Source organism: Petaurus breviceps, unplaced genomic scaffold (assembly GCF_028583685.1).
Source record: "Petaurus breviceps papuanus isolate PSGF00001 unplaced genomic scaffold, PetGlider_PUasm1.0 47, whole genome shotgun sequence".
In the NCBI taxonomy this organism is placed as follows: domain Eukaryota; kingdom Metazoa; phylum Chordata; class Mammalia; order Diprotodontia; family Petauridae; genus Petaurus; species Petaurus breviceps.
In genome coordinates this window covers 2,811,047-2,832,056 of record NW_027186349.1, presented here as the reverse complement: position 1 = coordinate 2,832,056, position 21,010 = coordinate 2,811,047, and the positions used below count along the sequence as shown (strand labels likewise).

The following is a 21,010-nucleotide window of genomic DNA, read 5'->3' as shown; positions in this document are numbered from 1 at the left end:
GATTACAACCAATAAAATTTAATGTAACCTTTCAGAGGACAAAAAGACATTTAACAAAACATAAGACATTCAGTGATTTCTTTTTTTTTAAATTCATTTAAATCTTTATTGCTAGAAGTCATTAATTTTTAATTGCTAGCTTTGGGGGAAAATTCACTAATACCAAAAAACATGAAAAGTAGTACATTTAGACTTGCTATTTACTGTTCATATAGCATATTTTTAGTCAATATAAAACAGAGTATATTTCATTGATAAACAAACTATGTAACAACAGAAAACCTTTAAACTAGCTTTCTTAAACCACAGAGAATATTTGCATTTCCTTTAGCTAATGGTTATAATTGTGTCATATTACTTAGTTCAAAGTTCTTACTTCAAAGACCCTTCATAATAACATGGATTGAAGAGATTTTCAAACACTTGTCATTTTTTGTCTCTGTGTTAATCAAAATCTTCTTTCCTAGTATGGCTATTTCCTTTCTAAGTTCATTTTATGCACCTATAAGAACACTTACATGATTCTTCTCCCAGTCTTTTGTATTCCTTAAGAACTGTTCATGTAGTTGTTTAATTGTTTTCAGTCTCTGACCCTGAACTATTCTGGCTTGTTGAAAACCTTTTTGCTGTTGTCAAAACATATTAGCTAGTTTTTCTTCCTGCTCCTCAGCTTTCTGAACTTTCATATCTCACTGCTGTCATAATGTCAGAAACTTCTGAGAATATTCATGGTTCAGTTTTTACCTCTGTTCTTGTTATGTTTTCCAGTCATGCTCATTTTTCTGATTACTAGTGTTAAGAGAAGCCTTAGTTTACATTTCCAATCTCGTCCTCTTTGCAAGAAGAACGTTATTAGTATGAGCTTCAAATCTTTCCAACGTGTTCTATACTTAAGCCTGCATCCCTATGTCTTCCTCAACTGTTTCATGAGCTATGACTGTAGTTCTTTTTTCCTCCATGCTTTTCAATTACTGTAGTCTCTCCTTCCCTAGCATCTTCCTCAAAACTGCTCAGATCTTCCTCGGCTTCTTTGTCATTCATAAACTTGACTCACCTGAGCCTTCATTGCTGATTTCCCAGATTTTCCCACATATTTCCTTCGTGGAGGTGCCATAACTATATCAATGTAAAGAGATGAAAATTAATTAGAAATTAAATGTGTGTACATGTATGTGTCTCATGTGTATAGACCATATAATTTATGTATTGTGCAAACATTATTATATATCTAAAATATGTGTGTATTTAAATAAATATTCATTATATATTATTATATTACTACTCATATATGTAACATTTAATTATATAATAAATATTATGTGGTAAAATAGAGTATGGTAAAAAGAAAAGAAAACTATTGGGTCTCTTTATACCCTACCTGGGTTAGATCATATCTGGAGTACTGTGCAAATTTGTAGCTGCCACAATTTAAGAAGGACAATCATAAGCTATCGCATGTCCAGAGGCAGCCAATCAGTATTTCAGAAAGTGTTGAGTGCCTGTAAGAGTCAGTCAAAGGAAATTCAAGGATGATTCTATGTGTTTGTGGGGGGAAGAACTTCAAAAAGTTCTTCAAAAATATTTTTGAATGATCTCATGTGGAAGATTATTAGACTTGGTCTTCTTGGACTCAGAAGAACAACTTCTTAGGCACGATGACAGGAAAAGCAAAACAAAATTAAACACACAGCACACACAAAAAATTAGTAATGGTTATTGTCTAGTCTGGGTTAAGCTCAGAAGCAGTCAATTCAGTCAAAACTATTTCTCTTTTAAAAATAAATAGCTCATTCTGTCAGTCCTTTGAAATCCAAATCAATCTATTGATGAAAAAGTAAAGCAAACAGTTCTCGTTCAAAATATAAGTGATTTAACAGTTTGTCTTATTGTCAGTTTAGCCAAATAATTGAATCCAATAACCTAATTTTAGAGGGAGGAGAAGGGGATACACATTTATTAACCACCTACTGTGTGCCAAACACTGTGCTAAGCAATTTAAAAATAGAAAAAAAAGGAAAAGAAGAAAGGAAAGATGAAAGATGTTACATTATGTAGTTTTCTACATATATTCTTTCATTTTGTCTTCACAAAACCCTGTAATGTAGTTATTATGTTTTTTTTTTAAATCTTACGTGATTAAACTCATAGGAAGTAGAGAATAAATGGCATATTCACAGTAATCTTGCAAGTAAGTATTTGAGGCAAGATTGAAATTAAGATCTTTCTGACATTAAATTCCAATACTGTAGTCATTACAATATCTAGCTGACTTCATATCATAGTAGGTGATTAATAAATGCTTGCTGATTCACTGGTTAGATATATTGACTGGAATTGTAATTATACTAATTTAGGGAACTCCAAGATAAGGAATTCTTCTCTAGCAATGAAAGTTGGTATCTGTTGAAAATGCAGAATCAGGGTGGCTAGGTGGGGGAGTGAGTAAAGCTCAGGCCCCAGAGTCAGTAGGACCTGAGTTCAGTTTCTGCCTCAGACACTTAACACCCCCCCCCCTACACACACAAATTAGCTGTGTAACCTTGCGCAAGTTACTTTACTCCAAATGCCCTCCAAAAGGCAAAAAAAGAAAGAAAAGGAAAGTGCAGAATCTTAGAAAATTGCCTAGAGCATCATCAGATTAAGTAAAAACAGTCCAGGGCTACACCATCAGGATGTGTCAGAAGTAGAAATTGAACCCAGGTCTTCCTGGAGCTCTATCCTCTATGTTAGGCTGTTGACTTCCTAAGAAAATAATTGTATCTTTATTTGCCCTAATTTTGTAGCATTTTAATACATATTTAATGAATATATTGTGAAGAAAGTACATTATAATCCTTAAAATGGTATATAAATATGCTTCATTATTATACACTCCACCAGTATCAATGATAAAATGAAAACAATGCTTCACTTGCCTGGAAACTAGAGGAAAGTATTTACTGAAGTACTTTCTAATCAAAGGTATATGAATGCTGTGTATTCATAAAGTGGTAGGGGTGAGGAGAGAAAAGAAGAATATCAAATATCTAGTTTATTTAAAAATATGGGATACTGTAAAAGTAGCAAAACTTGGAGTAGGCATTGATTTATTAAATTGGGATTTTTTCTATTTATATCACTTTCATTTTCCAATGTATCTGTATCCCCACTTAGTCACATAGATCCACCCACACATTAATGAATAAAAAGAAATATTAAAAATGAGGAAAAAATCAACTACATTACACAACACATCAACTAAGTCCAACATGATGTGTAATTTTCCACACCCAATTTTCTCCAAAATTACAAAGAAGAAAATGAAGTTCACTTTCATGTCTCTTCTTTGTTGGAGATAATTTCAGCCTTTGGTTTTTGTAATTTCAAAGCACTGAAGTTTAATTTTTGTTGTTGTTCTTTCTATTTGCATTGTGAAAAATTATTGTGACGTAGTTATTCCAGTTCTGCTTATTTCACTTTGTCTCTGTTCAAAATTTTCACATATTTCTCTTTTTTAAGGAAACATTGGATTTCTAATATTAGAATCAACTAATATTATATAAGCGCTATGTGAACATATGTAGCTAAATGACACAGTGTGTACAGTGCTGCTCCTGAAATCAAGAAGACCTGAGTTCAAATATGGCCTCAGATACTTATGTAGTTGTGTGAACCTGGACAAGTTACTTAACCGTGATTGCTTCAAATTTCCTCAGTTGGAAAATAAACTGGAGAAGGAAATGGTATACCACTCCAGTATCTTTGCCAAGAAAACCTCAAATGAGGTTATGAAGAATCAGACATGACTGACATGACCAAATGACAAGAACAACAAAAACAGACATGTGTATAGTCTCATTTGTAATAGTACATAATAAAAATTGTAGATTTTTGTCTTATATGATTCCTCCTATCCCTTACTTATTTATAAACAATTCCCTTAACCAGAGACCTGAAAGGAAATTATATAATGTGAGAAAGTGACCTATATCTAATTTCTATCAAGCTATTTTCCAGTTTTCCTAATAGCTTTGGATAACTCTTGGTGTCCTTACCTAGTATGTAGGTAAAAATAAATATGTGTCTACATGTGTGTCTCATATGTATAAACAATATAATTTATGTATTGTACCAACATTTATGTTATATCTAAATATATATTGCATGTTATATGTGTGTATTTAAATAAATATTTATTATATATTATTACATTACAATTCATAATATAAAATATTTAATTATATAACAAATATTATATGTTAAAATATAGCATAGTGAAAAAGCTATGAAAACTATAGGGGCATCAAAGCATCTTTTAAAAAAAAATTCCCAAATAGAAAGAAAGCCAGAAAAAAAGCAGAAATAGCATGTTTTGAATGGATTAAACATATATACTAAAAAGAAAAGTAAGCTATGCATAATAGAGAGGTTCAGTTCCATCTTATTGTCCCATTTATGGAGAAAGTTTCATTTAAATTTTTATTTAATAAATTCTGAATAAAATAAATCTAATATAAAAAAGACTAGAGACAGTTTTGGAAAAAATATCTCTCTCCAATCTAGCCAACAGGTATGCTTCCCAATCTCAAGCCTCATCACTCAAACAAATGATACATTTTTAAATCTCTAATCCACATACATCAACCCTCTCACAAATCACCAGTTTTGAAATACAGTAAACCTGCCCTATTAATATCTAAAATATACCATACATTATATGTATATATTTACATAAATATTTGTTATATATTATCTGCTTTATGAGCACATGAAAATAGCTGATCAGTCTTAATATACTCTCTAGGCAGGAGGGAAGAAAGAGGAATCCATACTCTCTAATAATCATTATATTATTAGACCCATTTCAAAGGTGATGAAATAAAGTATAAAATTTTAAATCTCAAAATCTGCTATAGATAAGAACTACTTTTTCAATAATTATTTTGGAAAATAAAAGAAATAACAATATCCCTCCTAATATCTGGTGTGCTACAGAGCATTACCCAGAGCTACTCAGGCTCAGGGTCACAATGTTTTGTCTTGCCATCTATCTAATCTTTATTATTTTATTGACTTTCTTCTATCAAACGATTTAAACATTGAAATTCAATTTTGAGCTTAAAGAGAAATTCTCATTAAAATGTAGAAAGAGACACTATTGAAATTTAGGATGAATTAATTATAGATCTTTATTGAATTCACAATTGTTTTGGCAAGCACTTTTCTAAATGGAAAGTCAGGCTCATGGACAAGTCTCTAGAGTTTCTCTGTTTTTTGAAAGAAAATGTTGTAACTAAAAAGCTTTTGTTTAAATTCATTCTTTCATGTCATTTTAAAAGTTGTTTTTTTAAATATGTAATATTTATACCTACATATGCATATATTTGTGTTCACACATATATTATTTTGGTAGCTTACATTGTACATCTTCATAAAAAAGAAAGACAAATAGGCTTTAATGAGAAAACCTAGGTACAATTCATTTCTGTCCAGCTCTCTGTAGCTAAAAGTGCACATCGTATGGTACATGACATTTATGCTAAACTGAGATATGAGTCATGTAAGAACTGGGGGCTGTGCTTTGACAGGAGATTTTGCATTTATTGACTTCTTTTTAAGGAAGGTAATGAAGCTTGAGCTATTTACAGACACTGTTTAAGCAATAGTTTCATGTTTAGAAACTCCTCACTGCCCCTCACCCCCAACCTTGCCACAGAAAAAAAAAATATACAACCTTTTCAGGCTTGTATAAAGATATGCAAAGCAGCTTCCATCTTTTGTCATTGCCCTCTATGATATGACCTTCAAACGTCAAACTTTCCTCCTTTAGAGTATTCAAGTCATTTGAGCTCGTCTCACTTATTGGATGTTAAATTTGGTTCAGATTTATTTTAATGTGATTCAGTTCTTAATAAACTAATCACATGACATGTATATTTAGCTCTAGTGTGGGCCACTTAACTCAATTAGCTAGAACTGATTTTGATGCCTAAAACCTAGGATGAAAATAGAATACCTTATAAAAGGTATTTAGCTTTATGCGGAGAAAAATTATGTTACCCAGGTATAAATTGCACTTTTAATAGTTCCAAGTAGTCCAATGATCAAGGAAGAATACTGGGAAAAAGGAGATCAGGTGAATGACCTATCATTTCATAAGGCTAAATAAGGGAAAATGGCTTCAACTGCACGTTCTCAGGACAATGCGTCATTTGTTAAAGGTTTATCAAGGACACTGTATTATGTAAAGTAAAAGGTAATATTGCTGTTCCTTATGAGGAAGAAATATGCCACATACAGAGTTGCTTAACTAAGTCTTTTACTGTTTTATTTAATTTTATTTACTTTAATTTTGAATTCTCCCCCTTTCATTTCCCTTTTCCACCCCTGTCATTTGAAAAAAAAAATTACAAATGAAAACAATCAAAATACAAATCAGGGTATAGAAAAATTACTGAAGGAGATCCAGAGTATGATATATTTTGCAGTGATATTGTCCAGCTCTAGTCACTGTAAAAGAACTGTACTTTTGCACAACTATGAAGCAAGCAATGTTTATCTTCAATGCCTCCCACGTTTCCTGTTAGCATTTTTTTGCCCTCCTATCCTCATACAATAATACTGTGCTAATAAAGTGATATTCTTAAAGCAGAAGTCTAACCCTGTCATCTCCCTACACAATAAAATCAAATGGCTTCCTATACCCTCTAAAAGGAAGTACAAAATCCTCTGTTTGGCGTACAAACCTTTCATAACTTTCTCCCTCTCAGTCTGCACATTTTTCTCATCTTCTTATGACTCACATGACTCACTCCTCTCCAGGTGTTCTATGATTCAATAACAGTACCCTCCTTGCTGTTCCATGAACAAGACAATCCATCTCCAAACAGGATTTTTCACCGACTGTCTTCCATGCCTGGAATGTTCTCCTGTCTCATCTCTACCTCTTGGCATGAATGGCTTCTTCCAAGTGAAAGGTAATACTCAATCTTCAGTGGAAGCCTTTCTTCATCCCCTCTAATTCTGGTTCATGCTGCAATTATGAACAGGAATTCAGGAATTGTTAGCATGTAAAGAGATTTTGATTGATCACTTTCTGCTTCTGCATGTTGACTGCTTCTGAATCTCAGGATATGAGACATATACAGAGAAAAATACAGAGACACACAGAGAGAGAAAAATATTTACAGGGAGCAATATGCTGGTGGAAACAGGAGGAGATGGAATCAAGGATACATGGACAGGATTTGGAGTTTTGAAAGCAGAGATCCACCTCATCATTATTGCCCTCTTTTATGAAGCAATTTTTTTTTATGATATGAGTTGTTTATGGTTGTGTTGTTAAAATTAAATTTTTTAAAGCATGGTATTTAACAGGGAGTGGATAGATTTTTATAAATATATCTTATTGTTATATATCAAATATATTTGATATTTTTATACATGTGAAAATCTACTTACAAATATATATGCATATTTAATGTATTACTCATTTAATATATTTGAATACATTAAAAATAGTTTAATGACCATTTTAATATAATTGGGTTAATTTATAATCTATGCATTTCAGCTTATGATTTTTAAAACCTTACTCTGAAAAGTGGTCTGTAGACTTACTTCATCAGACTGCAGGAAGGATCGTTAACACACACAAAAATGTTTAAACATCCATAATTTAGGATACCTATACTTTTGACTCCACTTTCATTGACAAGGGACTCATTTTTTCCCCTTCAATGACCTCTATGAAATGTGTCTCTTTATATCCAATATGCATTTTAGCTTATAACTTGTCTTTCTCATACAATCATGATATTTTTTCTATGTCTATGCATGTGGTAGAGAGTGGTTGAGCATGAATGGAAGAGATAAGACTCCTAATGTAAGTGAAACATGGATTTTTCATTATTAGAATTTTCTACCCTACTGAATACTCTGTTAGGAAAAGATACATAAGTTACTTTTTTATGCTCCTCCCCACTTTTTTTTTCTTGAAAAACCTGCTTTTTTATGTTCTGTGCATATATGTATGGGGCCATTTAAAACTGTATCATTCCATTCTGGATTTTTTTTAAAGTACATAACAATAGTCCTTTTAATACTTCTAATTATGTTTACCAAAGTCAGCAGAATAAAAGACATTGCAAACAGAAAGAGAAAATGTGGTCAATAAAAATCACTATGTGGAACGATTTGTGTCTAGTCTTGCATTTCCTTGATATTTTATTGGACAAAAACACATACAATATAAATGAGAAATGAAACAATGGTCGCTTAAAACAGCTGAATCTGAGTCACCAATACCTTACAAAATTAAAAGTAATGTTATTATGTGCACTTTTATATTAATAGAACTATTGAATTTGTGAACTAGAACAAAGTTTAGAGATCATTTATCCAAAATCACTCTAAAGAGGTGGTCTACAGAGGTTTATATAGCATGCCAAAGGTCATATTTTAAAAACAAAACAAGACATTAATTTTCTTAATTCTCAACTGTACTACTACATTTTTTAAAATTAAGGAGTATGTAGAGATATAGTAACAACAAGCATCCTAGCATACCCAGAATGACCTGTTGGGAAAAGTTCTTTCATCTGCATTTTTAGAAAAAGCTGCCCAGAAAGGGGTTAACAATCAAAATTTTAATTGCATTCACTGGTTCAGGGGAAAGGTCAGCACTCTGAATGTCGACAAAATCCAAGCAGAGAAATTACATAGTGACCAACAGCCAGGCCTCTGACTGCCTGAATCAAACCAATATTGCTACATACTTTACATAGACCGCTGGATCTAGATAGCCTTTATATCTGAACAGACAGTGGGTTTGAACATATGGCTACTCAGAGTCTTGACCAGGAAATCAAACAGTCCTTCTAAAAAGTAAACCTCCAAAGTAAAATACCAATTCAGAGTATGTGCACAAACCTCAGAGCCAAAAGGCATCACAAACCTCATGACTTAAAACCAAATAAAATTACTACTAAAACATGTGGATACCTTCCTTCAAGCAAGCCTCCCCTAAGCAAATTCCTCCACCAAAGGGCTTTATGTGATTCAGGATGTATCATAGCTGGGCAGACAGACCTACTAATGGGTAGGGAAGATCTCCCTATTTCATTAACATTACAGATGTTTACATGTTTATGTATATATTCACATGCATATATACTTACATTTATACACATAAATTCAGCAAAGTCTAACATGAAATAGAGGACATAAAGTCAGTAGAGTACATTTTTCATTGTTTGAGATAGAAGGCACTAGACTTATTATCAAGCAACAGAAGCATTAATTTATTATAATGGAAAAGATTCTATCCATGGTACATTAGCACCATTATTACTCAACCATTTTGACATATGACAGAAATTATAAAGAAAGTTTCTTTCTTCAACTGTTTCTAGATGAGGTAAGTAGATCTACTGATCCAAACAACAGGACAGAAAACTGGCCAATAACAATTAGCAAAGGAGTCTTGTTAATTGATGTTTGTCATTTATATAATCTGAAACACCATTACCATCCCCCCCCCACACACACACACCACTGCCTCTTTGTTTCTCTACAAGTCTCAGCTTAAACCTAAACTTTTACAAAAGGCTTTTTACATGCCCAATATAGGAAAAAAACAACAACGACACATCTCCTCTAGTGTTGCTTGGCATCTATTGTAAATATACATCTTAATAAAATGGAAGCAGATCACAGAGTGCATAAATAGATCCTACAAAATGTGTTTTACAGGAAACAAATTTGAAGCAGATTGATACACACAAAGTAAAAGTAAGAGGTTAGAAAAGAATCTATTATTCATCGGCTAAAGTATAAAGAGCAGGGGTAGCAATAACAGACTTAAACATAGCAAAAGCAAAAAAAATAGATTAAATTAAAAGAGATAAGGAAGGAAACTATCTTGTTAAAAGGCACAAAAGACAATGAAGAAATATATATATATATATATATATATATGCTAAATATATATGCATCAAATGATATAGCATCCAAATTTTTAAGGGAAAAGTTAAGTGAGGTAGATGAAAAAAAAATAGACAGTAAAACAATATAAGTAGAGGACCTCAACTTTTCCCCCTCTATACTAGATTAATCTAACCAAAGATTAAACAATAAAGAAATCAAGGAGGCAAATAGACTTTTTTAAAAAGTTAGATACAGTGGGTGGAGCCCAGATGGCAGAGTAAAAGCAGGAACTTGCTTGAGTTCCTAATCCAATCGCCTCCAATAGTTGTAAAAAATGACTCTAAGCAAATATTAGTGGTACAGAAACCACAAAGTGACAGAGAGAAACAACTCTCCCACTGAAGGCAGCCTAGCAGGGTGACAAAAAAAGTCTATCTCTCCAGGCTGAGAGTGGAGCACAGTCCCACGTGAGTTGCTCCAGGAAAGACCTGTGACACAGACAGGTCAGAAGAGACTTCATGAGAGTGAATCACTGGCAGCTGTGGCAGTTTCCAGACTTCTGAATCCATAAACATAAAAAGTCAGTGGGGGAACTCTGTTGTAAAAGAGTAAGTGAAGAGAGCTTTGCAGGCCCTGCCCCCAGGGCAGGGCAGGTGTCAGGGGCTCCAGCTGCTCCAGCAGGGACTCTTTCTGGAGACCCTGGCCCACAAATTGTGGATGATCAGTTGGCAAACAGGGCATTTTCAGGAATCTCTTTGCTAACACTGAGGCAGGATTCTCAAAACCCCCAAAATTAGGGATACAGAACTTTCCACTCTGGAAGCAGAGTTCTACCAAGGTAAAAATCTCAAAAGTCAAGTAATTGGCTGTCAGGATGAGCAAGTAGAGGAAGTGAAATCAAAATATAGAATCATTTTTTGGTGACAAAGTTGATCAAAACATGGAACCAGGGGAAAACAAAGTCAAAACTCCTCATCAAAAGCCTCCAAGAAAAAAAAATATGAATTTGTCACAGGCCACAGAGGACCTCAAGAAGGATTTTGAAAATTAAGTTGTAGAAGTGGAGGAAAAATTGGGAAGAAAAATGAGAATGATGCCAGAAAAACATGAAAAAGGAGTCAACAGTCTTACTGAAGAAAATAACACCTTAAGAAATAAACTAAACCAAATGACAAAAGGGGTGCAAAAAGCCAATGAGAAGAATGCCTTAAAAAGTCAAATTGGCCAGATGGAAAATGAATTTCAAAAGCTCACTGAAGAAAATAATTGCTTCAAAATTATACTGGAGTAAATGGAAGCTAATGACTTTATGAGAAATCGAGATATTCTAAACAGTACTGAACAAATAAAAAAATAGTAGGCAATGTGAAATATCTCATTGGAAAAACCATTGATACATATATATGTATGTATAGCTGGTTGTATGTGTCTATATGTATATATGTGTGTGTATATGTATGTACATGTAGACATAGACAGAGGGCACAGGGTGATTTAAATGTGAAGGGATGATAACAAAAAAAAATAAAATTAAGAGGTGAGAGAGGAATATATTGGAAATGGAGAGAGGGAGAGACATAATGGGGTGGAATATCTCACATAAAGGATGCAGGAGAAGGTCGTTACAATGGAGTGAAAGAGCAGGAGGGTGAAAGGGAATGAGTCAACTTTACTCTCATTGTTGGCTTAAGCAGGGAATAACATACACACTCAATTGGTTATCTTATCCTACAAGAAAGTTAGGGGGAAGGGGAAAAGAGGGGGGATGATAGAAGGAAAGGCAGATTGGGGAAAAGGGCAGTTTGAAGCAAACACTTTTGAAAATGGACAGGGTAAAAAAGAAAATAGAAAAACTGGGAGACAGGACAGTATAAAGGGAAATATAGTTAGTCTTTCACATTATAACTACTATGAAAATATTTTCATAACAATACATCTATAACCTACATTGAATTGCTTTTATTCCCAGTGGGGATGGGTGAGGAGGGGATAGGGGAAAGAATGTGGAACTCAAACTTTTAAAAAGAAATGTTAAAAATTAAATTGTTTTTACATGCAGTTGGGAAATAAAATTTACAGTCAATGGGGTTTAGAAATTCATCTTGCCATACAAGAAAGTAAGGAGGAGACTTGGGGCAGTGTATAAGAAAGGGTACATTGGGAGAAGAGGTTGTCAGTATGCTTGCCATCTTGGGGTGGGTGGTACAGGAGAGATGGGGAGAAATTTTGTAACTCAAAATCTTGGGGAAATGAATGTTGAAAACTAAAAATAAAAAAATATTTTTAACAAGAGTTAGATATGATAGATCTCTGGAGAAAAACGAATGGGAATAGAAAGAAACATACCTTTCAGCAGCAGCATATAGCATGTACCAAACAGTTGACCATGAATTAGTGCATAAACATCTCACAATCAAATGCAGAATGTGAGAAAGATTAAATCCATTATTTTAGATCACAATGTAATAAAAGTTACATTAAGTAAAGGCCTATTTAAAGAAAGTAATTGGCAACTAAATAATCTAAATTTAAATAATCTGATCCTAATAAAATGAGATCAAAGAACAAATCATAGATGCAACCAATAACTCCATTAAAGAGATTGTCAAAAATGAGACAGATTACCTAAATTTATGTATTGCAGACAAAGTAGTTCTTAGAGGAAGGTTTATGCTGCTTAATGCTTACATCAAAAAATAAAGAAAATATAAATGAATTTGGAAAAAAAAACTAAAAATCTAGAAAAAAATAAAATCTCCAATTAAGCACCAAATTAAAAATCCTAAAATTTGAAGGAGAGATTAATAAAATTATAAGTAAGGTAAGAAAATCACTGAAATAATAAAAGAACTTCATTTATAATCTATCAAACTATAGATTTATTTTATTTTCAAAAAGAAAGAAGAAAATTGAATTATCACTATCCAAAAGAAAAGGCTAAATTGACCATGAATGAAGATGAAATTGAAGAAATTATTAGGAATTATTTTTTAAAACATCTGTCAATAAACATGACAATGTAATTGAAATGAATTAATGTGTGAACACACACACACACACACATATATATATACATATATACATATATATATATATATATATATATATATATATATATATATATATTTCCCAAAGTAATGGAAGAGGAAATAAAATATTTAAATACACCCATCTCAGAAAAAAAAACAATTTAAACAAGCTGTGCTGATTCAAAACCTATCAACATAGTTGACCATATCAATAATAACACCAACAGAACAAATTTATCTCCATAGTTCCAGAAAAAAAAATTAACATTTGAAAAAATACAATACTCTTTGCTATTAGAAACAGTAGGGAGCATAGGAATGAATGGAACTTTCATTTAAATAATACATAGTATCTATATGTACCATTATAAGCATGTTCTGTAGTGGAGAAAAGTCTTAGGAAACTACCCAAGAAGATGAGGGCTGGAGCAAAGTTACTCATTTTCACAATTATTATTCAATATCATGGTACTAAGAGTAGCCATAGCAATGAGAAAAAAAATAAATTAGAGGAAATAGACTAGATATTGAAGAAACAAAAGTATCACTCTTTGCAAATGATCTGTTGGTATTAATAGTGGATCAAATAAAATGCTAGTTGAAATAATTAACAACTTTAGCCAAGTTAGAGGGTATAAAATCCACATAAATCATTATCATTGCAATATATTGACAGCAAAGTCCTGCAACAAGAGAATAAAGAGATATTCCATTTAAAATAACTCTAGACAATACAAAACACACAGCAGACTTAATAACATGACAAACAAGGAACTATATGAACAAAATTTAAAAATGAAGCCCAGAAATTGTCAGATCTAAACAATTGGAAAAATATTATTTTGCTCATGGGTAGGCTGAGTTAACATAATAAAAATTACAATTAAGCCTAAATTAATTTTCTTTTACAGTGCCATAGTGATCAAACCCCTCAAAAATTAGTTTATAAGGGTAGAAAAAATAATAAAATTCATCTGTAAGAAAAGTCAAGAGCATCAAGGGAATTAATTTAAAAAATATATTAAGGCAGTCTCCCAAGCTTTATCTGATCTCATAATGTTTTTACCAGGCAGTAATCATCAACACAGCATGATACTTGCTAAGAAATAGTGTTGGATATGAGGAAAATATAAGGTACATAGTACACAGTAATAAATGAACATAATGTAGTGCTTGATAAAGCAAAAAACCCAAGATATTGGGACAAGAACTCACTATTTTGAACAAGTCATCAGTGAACTCCCAAGAAAAAATCTCCAGGGGCAGATGGATTTACTGGTGAATTCTATCAAACATTTAAAGAAAAATTGATTCCAGTACTCTACAAACTATTTGGGAAAATTATTGAAGGAGTCCTACCAAATTTTTTTTTTTATGACAGAAATATGGTACTGATACCTAAATCAGGAAGAGATAAAACAGAGAAATAAAATTATAGACCAAGCTCCCTCATGAATATAGATGCAAAAATTTTAAGTAAAATATTAGTAAAAAGACTAGAGCAACTTATCACAAGAATAATGCACTTTGATCAGGTAGGATTTATTCCAGGAATGCAAGTATGGTTTAATATTAGGAAAACCATCAGAATAATAGATCATATCAAAAATAAAACTAGCAAAAACCACATGATTATCTCAATAGATGCAGAAAAAGCTTTTGACAAAATATAACATTCATTCCTAATAAAAGCACTAGAAAGTATAGGAATAAATGGAGCCTTCCTTAAAATAAGAGGTAGCATCTATTTAAAGCCATCAGCAAGTATTATATGTAATGGGGAGAAACAAGGGTGTCTACTATCACCCCTCTTATTCAATCTGGTACTAGAAATGTTAGCAGTAGCAATTAGAGAAGAAAAAGGAATCAAATTAGGCAAAGAAGAGACCAAGCTATAACTCTTTGCAAATGATATGATGATATACTTAGAGAATCCTAGAGAATCAAATAAAAAAATCTACTTGAGAAAATAAACAAATTTGGCAAAGTTGCAGGATATAAAATAAACCCACATAAATCCTCAGCATTCCTGTATATTTCTAATGAAATCTAACAGCAAGAGATATAAAAATCCCATTTAAAGTTACTGTAGACCTTATAAAATATTTGGAAATCTACCTGCCAAAAAAAAAAGCCAGAACCTATATGAACACAAGTACAAAACACTTCCCACACAAATAAATTTAGATCTATTTGGAAAAACATCAATTGCTCATGTCAGGGTCAAGTTAATATAATAAAAATGCCAATTTTACCTAAAATAAGTTATATGTTTAGTGCCATACCAATAAATTTACCAATAAACTACTCCATAAGAGGTAGAAAAAATAGTATGAAAATTCACAAGGAGCAGATGGACTTCATATTTACCTGGAGAGGCTTATACGAGCTGATGCTGAGTGAGAAGAGTAGAACCAGGATAAATTTGTACACAATTACAGACACAACGTATGTGTGACGACCAACTTTGATAGACTGGACTCTTCTCAGCAATGCAGTGACATAAGTCAATCCCAAAAGCCTCATAATGGAGGAAAATGTGTGCATACAGAGACAGAAGGGAGTTTGAATCCAGATTGAAGCAAGCTACCTGCTATTTTTCTTTTTCTTGCTTGGTTTTGTTTCCTCTTTCCCATTGTTCATTCTATCTGATATAGTCCTTCTTTATAACCTGAGTAATGTCTAATGTGAAAGTATTTGCATATCCTATACTTAATTGCATACCGCAATGGGAGGGAGGAGGGGAGGAAGGGAGAGAAAATTTGAAACTCAAGGAATTGTGGAACTGAATCTTGTAAACTAAAGTAAACAAATTCATAAAAACCAAAAAAAAAAAACAAAAAAAAACTACCGGTAAAACTAGAAGACAGTTCGGCAAAAACTAAAGAAAGACCAGTATCTCACACCAAATACTAAGGGAAAGTCAAATTGGGTGTTTGATTTAGACATAAATGGTGATATTAATACTGTGACATGGGTGGTGGATTAAGTGAGTTAGAGAATTCTGAGCAATAAAGCTCAGGCTAATCAGGGGTTCACACTAAATCTGGCACCAATATGATGTGCCCTAGAGATAAAGTGTAATTAGGCTTCTTAAATGACTGGCATGGAATACTTTATCTTTCAGATCATTGGACAATGAAGAATTTATGACGAAACAAGAGAAAGAGTGAAAAAATGGAAAAAAAGAAACAAGAGAATGAGAGCATGAAAAATTTTAAATGGATAATTTTGATTATATTTGATTATGATACATAATTAAAATATAGCAATTATATATATAGTGACTGAAATAATTATATATAAAATATTATATTACCACAGTATATGTTATATATCATAAGTAATTATATATTTCTTCTGATCTGGTGACAATAAATATAAATAGAATAGATCCTATACTCAGTTCTAAGTTACCATTTCTCTTTGTGGTGTTTACCCCCAAACCCCAAATTGCAAATGTATTCTCTTACTGAATAGACTCTGGTTGGGTTGGGTGTTATGCTTCCATGATAGCCTTTATCTTTTTATTAACGATAAGACCTACCTATTCTCACTGAAACTTAATTTCAAAGAAGTTTAATCTGCCTTAGAGGGCTGTGGTGAGACATTGTAAATTTAAAATGCTGTATTAAAATTTGTTATGGTGATCATAGAATCACAACATTTTAGAGATAGAATTACCCTGACCATCACTGTATGACCAAAAGAATGCTCACAACCAAAGTGACAGGTGACAAATTCAAGGGAGGGGGGAATCATTGTTCCTCAGCACAGGCCATTACACATGTGGATAATGATCAATAAATTTATTGAGTTTTAAGTAATTGCATTATATCAACATTAAAATATGGTTTTTAATGGTAGGATTAGTGCATAAATGAGAAAGGAAGGCAACATGAAAATAATATGTTAGAAAATTATTGTTAAAAAGAAAATCCAAGAAAGTATTCCCAAGAAAAAGAGTTCATCAAAAACTGAACTGTACAAAGTACTAAAAAGCTAGCATTGGAATATACAGGAAGATAGGCTTAATGACCTTTTAGACTGTTTGCATTTTTAATATGTTATGCATAAAAAATTGAATTTACATTTCACAAAATATATGATTCTCAAATAACATGCCAATAAAGAATGATAAGGAAAAAGAAGGGTAACAAAAGCTGTCACAATCCTGATATCACTGAAAACCCTGCAGTATTTTGATGTGCTAGATCACAAGAAATACATAATCACTTTTTTAGATGAAATAAATAACAACCATACAGTAATATATTTCAAGACTACATATTTTACTTAAAATAGTCCAAGTGATCCACTCTATTCTTTTCATTATTGTGTCCTATCTTTCAAATTCAATTTCTAAGGCGCAGTATTCTCTCCTTTGCATATGTAAGTATGGCATGCAATTTTAAAGTCACATTTTCTTTAATTGTCATTTTTAGTAACTGAACGAAGATGGAGATTGATTTTAGGGGAAAAAAAGGTTTGCAAATAAAAATAAATGGTCTATTGTACTTTAATAATGACTCCCTTTATATAGTTCAAAACTTGTTTATAATTTAAGTGAAAAAAAGTTATCTAAAGAATGATGAGGATAATAAAAAATGAAGTTGTCTTTTTTTTACTATTTACTGATGAAAAAATATTCATCTTGGATTGAGTTTGGTAGTGAGAAAAATTAATTAAGGATACACTTTAAAAGCTACATGGTGTGTTAAGAACAAGCATTATCTACTATACTTTTATAAACACTTAGGTTTGCTAAAACCAGCTAATGGTGTCACACAGAATCCAACAGGAATGCAAATTACTAAATAAGAACAATAAGAGTTGAGGTTAACTTTATGGACACCTTGAAATTCATGCCCAGAAGGAAGATTATGTTTTCATATTTGTGTGATATATACTATGCTTGACTTTCCATGACAATTGCCCATATCTAGTAGATGTGACACCAGCCTGCTGTTTCTCATAATATTTAAGATTATATGTCTAGTTGTTCTAAATTAAAAGTAACTCAATGGGCAGTCAGTCCCAAGCATCTATTCCACTTACTACCTTGGTGGTCTATATACCAGTGTTATGATGGTAAGCAAATGTGAAGAAAGAATCTTCATTCTTGTCACAGTTTAATATTTCTAGGAAGCATTAAAAACATGATGAACATGAGTAACATTGAGTGCTTCAACCATTAAACCATTTCCTCTACAATTATATTTATTCCATCACTGAAAACAATTATCATAGGGTTACTGTCATGAAATTAAGTATTAAATTTTCTCATTACTTATTTAATATATCAAGAGGAATACTCTTTAAATCTGAAAAAAATGAACTTTGCAAAAATCATCAAGAAATATCAAGGTAAAAAGTCTATGGAATGATAATGAAATATGAATAAAATACATAGTATCATATTATTTTTTGAGAAAGAGTCTCTATCTCACCCAGTCTGGAAATGCAGCAATTACCCAATGGCCCAATCCCAATATTAATTGGCACAAAAACTTTATTCTGTTCTTTTTTGTAAACTGGCCTGATTAATGCCTCTTTAGGAAGCCTAATTTCACTTTATCTATGGGGGCTCATCATACTGGTGCCAGATTTGGTGTGAGCCCCCTATAAGCTTTAGCTTTACTGCTCAGAATTCCCTAACTTACTTGATCCACCAGCCGTAGCTTCCTCAACAACAGTTCTGTAGGTCTGGCCATGATTAAAATTTCCTTTCAGTGTTGACAAAGGTTCTCTATCTCTTGAGAGATGCATTGGGAGGATATATGTCAGAAATCATTTGAGTTGTCAACACAAATGACCCCAGGGGCTAGAATTTCTATGCAACCTAGTGCTTTACAATGAACCCACCTGCTATGGCAAATGCATTATGAATGGGGAAGGTCAATATAGATGTGAATGTTAAAAAGTGTGTAACAAGTATCCATGCTCTAAGGAAGCAATATGCTTTTAAACATTTGTAAACTCTGCAGCTGTATAACTCTTATCAAGCTACTTGTTCAGTCTTAGTTTATTTATGAAGTAAAAATTAAAATATTTGCATTACATAATTTTCAGGTTTGTTGTGAGGAAAACCTTTTGCAAACCATAAATCATGTAATAAAGAATAGGTGTTGTATTTCTTATTATTATAATTTTGCATAATAATGATTTATAATTATGTTATTATTTGAATGGAATGACTCAACTAATATACAATTTCTTTCCTTTCAAGAATAGCCTTGATTGATGTTTAAAACACTTTATGATTGTTTTCCTGTGCTGAAGTATTCAGATTCATTGATCTGAATTATTCAATTTCACTGGAAGAAGTTAGTAATTATTACAAAAGTCTTCCTTATATAAAGTTAAATATTGCTTTCTTTCATTTTAACTCACTTGCCCTCTCCAGAAGCACAAAATGCATTAGGTTCCCTTCCCTTAGAAGGATCCTTAAAATACTTGAAGACAGGATCATGCATCCCCATTGTACTGATACTACACAAATATAGTTTGTTCCCATTGTCAATCAATTATTGATATTTTTCTAAATCAGGAATATACATTTTAAAATTGTGAATACATTTTCTAGGGTTTTAATACTCCTAGAATAAAAGCAAAATGGAGTTTACAGACCTGTAGGCAAGAGAGACAAAAATTAATTTTACAATCACCCTCCAAAGGTCCATTAATCAAAAACTCCTAACCAAGATATTCACCAGACTTCCACCAAAATCCTTACCAATGTTAAGGGATGACAACAACTGCATAAGATAATTATTTGATTCCTGAGAACTTAGCCAGTTGATGATGCTGAGCTCCAGAGAAAGACAATTGTTTCAAGTATTTTAAGTTATATGCAATATGTAAAGAACAGTTTTCAATACACTCAGCTACATGTGAATGAAAATAATATAGGCACTTATAAACTATGCAAAAAAGACTTAATTTACTGGACTTGTAAACCAACCAGGTTCTTTTCCTATTTGTCTATACTAGTAGAGCATCAAGAACAATTTAATTCAAATAACTTAAATTATCTTAATTAAAATGCATTAAGTACTGACCTTGTTGAATCATAGCAGCATTCTTCTTACATTAATGTTACAAAATCTTTCTCATCCCACAGTAAAAATGGAACTATGTGGACCATAAACACAACCAATGCTAATGTAATGTCTTTGAGAGAGTCATTGTCAGTGACTATCAGGAAGTATTTTAACCCCAAGTGACTCCTTTTCCTCACTTGAAATCTGAATAAGGCATGCATTTAACATGGCAAGACATTATATTAATGAAGATTTATCATTCTTTGGGTCATACTCATCCAAAAAAATTTTTATTTTTAATATTGAAGCAAAAAAATCTTCTAGCAAAGTTCATAAAGGAACAGGTTATCAGCTGAGATGTAAGGCCAAGAAGAATTTCAAGAAAAAGAAAGTATTAGAAATAAGCAAAAGTGAGGCAAAAAAAGAAGCATTATGAAACCTACTGCACTGTATTTTAATTTGAATCCCATTCATTGGAACTCAAAATATACAGAATTTATGTGAATTTTAACAGTATTATCATACATTAAGTTGATCTACCTAGAGAAAAGAGCTTCACTAGCAACCTAACACAGTAAACACGTTTAGATATCATTTCTACATCAGAGGACATAAACATTAGTTTGTAATTTCAATTACTTTAAAAATGATTTCCTACTATGTGCAAGGCATTATGCTAGGCAACAAAGAGATAGGAAAAATAGTAGCTGGTCTAAAGTGGCTTCAATTTTACTGGAGGTTCCAACTCATATAGATTATTAATATACTTCTTTGGTTAAGGAGAAAATACTAAAACAACTAAAAAGATCAAAGAATGCTTCATTATGGAGGTAACTCTAAAGCCAAGTTTTGGATGAGGACAAAAATTCTGTCATGCAGATCTGAAGACAGAGTATTTTCTGTGCCCAGGAAATGCTTTCCTAAGTACCAAGAAGTGAAAGAAGGTTTTAACTAATTGATCTAACCAAAGAAAGGGTGGTAGATTGGGACGTAAAGGAAAGATGGAGAGAGTAGAGGTCACTATGAGGATAA

The 21,010-nt window shown here is 32.2% G+C and overlaps 1 pseudogene; it reads right to left on the bottom strand.

Moving 5' to 3' along the window:
- Positions 1–377: 377 nt before the first annotated feature.
- LOC138171799 (synaptonemal complex protein 3 pseudogene) lies at positions 378–1,114 on the bottom strand (annotated as a pseudogene).
- Between the last annotated feature and the right edge of the window lie 19,896 nt (positions 1,115–21,010).